This window comes from Lytechinus pictus, chromosome 18 (assembly GCF_037042905.1).
Source record: "Lytechinus pictus isolate F3 Inbred chromosome 18, Lp3.0, whole genome shotgun sequence".
NCBI classification, from domain to species: Eukaryota; Metazoa; Echinodermata; class Echinoidea; order Temnopleuroida; family Toxopneustidae; genus Lytechinus; species Lytechinus pictus.
In genome coordinates this window covers 136,620-142,619 of record NC_087262.1, presented here as the reverse complement: position 1 = coordinate 142,619, position 6,000 = coordinate 136,620, and positions in this window count along the sequence as shown.

Below are 6,000 nucleotides of genomic sequence, written 5' to 3'. Positions count from 1 at the left end.
TCACACTTCACGCTCGCATTGCCTGTTGGATGATTTTTTCAATATGGAGCTTAAATATCAAGTTTCGAAGTCAATATACATTATACATTTCACCTCGGAAATCGAACTTTTATTATTTTGTGTGAATATACAAACTGATTTTTCAAAAAAGTGCTCTGTAAAAGAGACAGCTTTATGGTCTGAATATTGACATTTTCTACTCGCACTGAGCGCTTGCAAAATTCGATTTATTCAGAACCTATTATTTTTGTGTATTCCATTTAGTTTTGAAAAATATCCCTTTTCAAGTCTGATTGTCAAAACGTAGCAGATAGCGCTACTCGCATTTTGATTGGCGATTTATGTTTGTCTCTATATTGATTTTCATGAGAGTTTATCAAAGATTTTGGCTCGCGAGTTGCGCTCGCATTAACGGTTAAAAAAAATATTTTAACTGATGCATTCTATTCATAATTACTTAAGTGCTTGAAATGTCCAGTTTTCAGGCCATAATATCATCAGATTTCTCGCCCTCATTAGGCATTAATAAATAAGATATTAATTTAATGATCCATATCCACCTCACAATTTTCCTACAAAGTGCTTGAAATATATAGCTGAAATTGACTCTTTTTTCAGATCGGAATATCAAATAGTTTAAGTTCGCGCTTCGCACTCGCTGATAGATGTGTAGAATGCCGAGATTCTAGGTCTAAATCTGAAACACGTGCATGTTTATTCAGATATTCAACTTGTTCTCTATTTCAATCATTATCCAGTTTCAGATCACAATATCAAAAATTTTCTGCTCGCGCTTTGTGCTCGCATTATTAATGTAGAAAGATCCCCTATTACTCTTTTCATGATTTACAAAACATGAGTAGAGTGTCCCGTTTTTAAGTCCCGTTTTAGGTCTAAATCTCGAATTTTTCTGCTCACGCTTCGCTTGCATCAATTGTTTAGTTATATAGCTACCCTGTTCACGATTACAAAAATTGTAGAAAAGTCAAAAATGTTCAGCTTGCGATTCCTGCTAGCATTATTTGATTGCTGAAATATGTAACGTCTTCATGGCTAACTGCAAGCAGTCTTTAACAGGTACCTCTTCCATCAGTTAACCTCTGCTCGCACTTCGCGTTCGTAGTTAATATTTAGTTGTATATACATCTTTTTCAGGATAACAAACATTGCCAAATGTTCAAATTTTAGGAAAAAATACATAAATTTGCTCAAAATTGTTTTGCTCGCGCTTCGCGCTCGCATTATATAATTAAGGACAATGATATTATATATTTATGTTGATTTATAAGAATAAAGCTAAAAGTGACAATGAGGACTACTCCTTCAATAAAACAGACAAAAATTACCTTCAAGCGGCCGATCGGGATTAACATATGGCTGAAAACATTTTTCGCCCCCCCCCCTATATTGGCGAAGGCTGGATCAGCCCCTGTTGTCCCCCCTATCTTTCGGGACATATTTCCGCCCATGCCCAAGAATGATACACACAAAAACACCTTTTAATTTACAAGGTGTTCTTGTGTGTATTATCTTTGCATAAAGTTGTTTAGCTTACTGTATTAAGTTATAAAGCCACATCTTAATCTGGAATGCATTTGCACCAATTATTGTTTCATAATTCTTAGCTTCTTGTTGGTTGAACTGTTTTAAAATAACAGATATATAGGTCTACTTGACAGTGTTAGTGTTGATAGTTGCGTTATCGACTTTCAATATTTCTACCTATAAAGGTGTCTTTTTTACGTTTTATCTATTTGCCTGATTTCTTTCCTGAAATTAAACCCAAAATAAATATTTAAAAAAATCAGATCAGTTGAATTCAGAGATATTCAGCATTTGTGATTATTATGACTAATCGTGTTCAATTGTTCTATGAAAACTTAGAATGAGGGCCAGTTTACAAATTTTCTGATGTATATATGCATAGCCAAACGGGAGGTTTCGGGTGCAAGCCCCCCCCCCCCCATTTTTCATGATGCAGAAGGCGCCGCTAAACAAAAACAAAAAAGGAAAAAAGAAGAAAGTGAGAGAACAGGAGAAAGAGCAATATAAAAGAGAAAGAAACAGTTATTATTACTACTTTATCTTACGTTAAACGTAAGATAAAGTAGAAAATATTTTGGAAACCTGTGCCACCGACCAAAACTTACAATGGGTCCCGCTTAATTCTAACATTGATGCTGGAGAGAAGGGGGGATTTTCTTAAGGTAATTGTCCGGGGGGTAGTTGTCCGAGGGGTAATTGTCCGGGGGGTAATTGTCCGGGGGGTAGTTGTCCGGGGGGGTACTTGTCCGGGTTGTAGTTGTCCGGGGGGTAATTGTCCTCGGGGGGTAGTTGTCCTCGGGGGGTAATTGTCCTCGGGGGGTAATTGTCCGGGGGTAATTGTCCGGGGGGTAGTTGTCCGGGGGGTGATTGTCCAGGGGGTAGTTGTCCTAGAACCGAAACCGTTGTTTAGTTATATAGGGGAAGGCGGGGTACATTGAGCATAGGGGCAAGTTGAGCCAACACCCCTAGGCCAATAATGAATGAGTCAGACATTGTGGTGGTGTAATGTATTGATGACCCATTACATAACACTTAACCCCACCACATTGTTTTCAACTTTGAAACAAAAAGTAATTTTTTAGAGGGAAAAATACAAATTTCAGCAAAAAAAGTAAAAAAGGGTGTGAAATAGATAAGTGCTTTTTACCCGTACACATCATTGAATATAATAAAGAAATAAGAACAATATTGTTAGTCCAGGTATGGATTCTCATTCTTGTCATAGTCTTTTAGATGATGGATGCATAAGAAACGTGTGGATGTGAAAATATCGCATTAAGTTCGGACTGGGGTAATTTGAGCCAGCCAACATGGGCAAGTTGAGCCATAGTAATTCTTACGGTAATATTTAATAATGATAAAAAAACCTTGAAAAGTCATTGATATGCAGGCAGAAAGGAGCAATATCACATGACAATTCTTTTTCTTTTAGAGGATGTTAGTATTTATAGAGAACTAACAAGTGAAAAGACTTAAAATAAAAATTTGACATACATTTTGTACATAGTTTTTGTGGCTCAACTTACCCCAGAAGGTGGCACAATTTACCCCATAGATGGGGCAAGTTGAGCCATTTGACATCGTTTTTTACAAAGGTCACAATGACTTTCAGTGTCGGGGTAGAAAGTTATATATAGGTGAAAAATATCTCCCAAGAATCAAATCTAAAGGCTAAGTACTTATTTCTACAATATTATTAGTCATATCAATTCTAGCATGCAAAATGTAAAAAGTGTCACAACTTGCCCCGCCTTCCCCTACCTATTCTGTTTAAGTTACAAAAGTGCTTAGAATTTCCATTTTAAAAGGTATAAATGTCAAAAAATTTCAGCTCGCGCTTCGCGCTCGCATTATTTGATTTTTAAAATATGTAACGTCTTCATGGCTAATGGCAAGCAATCTTTAACAGTTACCTTTTCCATTAGTTCATTTCTGCTCGCGCTTCAAGTTCGTGGTAGGCATTTGCATACACATCTTTTTCAGGATAACAAACATTGCCCAGAATGTTCAAATTTTAGGAAAAAATACACAAGATTTCCACACAAAAATTAGCTCGCGCTTCGCGCTTGCATTATATAAACAAGGATTATGACATTATATATTTATGTTTATTCATTAGAATAAAGCTAAGTGACTATCCATTCAAGAAACCCAAAATCGTCTTCGAGCGGCCGATCGGGGAAAATATCGGTGAAAAAATTCCGCCCCTCCCCCCCACATTGGCGAAGGCTTGATCCACCCCTGGGAATGTTTTTGTCTGGGGTTAAAAGGAGGCTTACGCCAAAATGGCATCAAATGATAAATATGATTATCGGACTTGTTGCTAATCAGCAGACTTGCTCATAACCTTTTCATTATCTTTGCCATAATTTTCAAATTATGCGGTCGAAATTCATTTTCAAATCTATTTATTTGCTTGAATTGTTCTGTTGTTTTTATTTTTAATATGTTCTCCTTTCGCTTTGAATATTCCTTCTTCAAGCAAAAGCCTTTTTTTTTCAACCGAAGTATGGGAGAACGTGTATTTTGGGGGGCTCGGGGATGCTCCTCCCTCAATTTAAAAGAAAAAACCATGACCAAGAAAAAAAAGTGGAAAGGAAATAAAGGAAAGATATAAAGTATAAAATATGATATTTATTATCTGAATATTATGTCAAAATCTATCACAAAATTTGATATAAAAAAGTGTGAATATTTGCGTGCTCGCTTCGCTCGCTCGCAACTTTTTAAAACACTTTACCCTATCTGCCATATCTAGCTCCTTCAAAATTGCCATTGAAAGACATGAATCCCTTCCTGTTTGTCCTGTCCCCGTCCTGTCAAGCATATCATTAAACTTGGTAAAGGAATCAATAACCCCTTGAAAAATGGATTCATGTCTTTTAAAGGTACCATAACATAATTTGTTTCACATAATAAAAGGATTTTAATAACCCATTTAATAATGCAATTCTTCTTGCTTGGGTTGACAAAAAGTCTTCGTTTCTTACTTAGGAAGGAAAATTCAAAGGTAAAACGGTTAAGAGGAAGTCTGCTGATTAGCAAAAAGTCTGATCATTATATTACTCTTATTCCGGCATTCTGGCGCAAGCCTCTTTTTCAAACCCCGACAAAAGCGTCCCGTGTTTGCTCAAGCATGAAGAAATTTAATTTTTAGGTGGTCTGTCAACGACAGATCACCTATTGATTTCGCCAGAATTTTCTTTCTTTATTCTTCTTTATTTATTAGGTGGTCTGTCAACGACAGATCACCTATTGATTTCGCCAGAATTTTCTTTCTTTATTCTTTATTTCTTTATTAGGTGGTCTGTCAAAGACAGATCACCTCTTGATTTCGCTAGAATTTTCTTTCTTTCTTTATTTATTTATTTATTCTTTATTAGGTGGTCTGTCAACGACAGATCACCTATTAATTTCGCCAGAATTTTCTTTCTTTATTTATTCTTCTTTATTTCTTTATTTTTATTTCTTCCGTACACTTTTTTGTACACACGTTCATTCGAAATTGACATGATAAATTTCCTTCAAATTTCTGTCAGTCATCAAGCCCAATGATTTCTAGTAAAATCAACTTTTTCAAGGTCATTAGGTCATCGTGACGTCATCCAGGCGCCATTTTGTAAAAATCAGGTCATTATCATATCTCAATAACGAGTCATCAAAAATCAATTATATTTGGTATACAGCAACTTCAGGTCAACGGTCAACTAAAAATTTCATCGAATTCCGCGCGCGCACCTCGACGCGCACGTACACGCGCATTAAAATTTTAAAATGCTCAAATTCGTTCCAAATTAATTTTCCATACGTTTCAGGCCATTTTAAGCATTTTGCAAAAAAACGCGCGCACGCACATGCGCGCGCGTTTTCGCGCGTAATTGCATCTTCCAACATAGAATCGCCAAATTTTTTATATCAATGCACCGATAATATAATTCTGAACAATTTGATACCTTGATCAACCTTCTACGACAAGTAATAACGAAATTATCACCCGTTAAACTTTGCAGCACGTGTGCGCGCGAGCTCTCACTACATGCCATATATGGGCAAAAACATGTCTATTAAAAATTCACTGTAGCTCTTTAAATAGTCCGTTGACCCCCAATTTTTTTTCATATATCGATAGAGTATAAGTTGTAGATTCAATTTCATGTCACTATTGTCCCTCAATTTGATCATGACGTCATCAAAATTGCGCCTAAACTGAAAATTTCATTTTTTCAAAAATGACGTCATCAAATTTATGCAAATTTGATCATAACTCCGTGAATATTGATCATTTTTCGCCCAGATTTCGATATGTTGTAGTTTAGAATAGACTCTTTCTCGTCAATAAACATAAATTTTCATTTTGAAAAACGCATCATGGTGTAAAATTGCGATGAAAAGAAGCATGTCATTTTTCCTCATTTTACGTGTAATCTCTATGGGACATGACTTTTTCTCAAAACT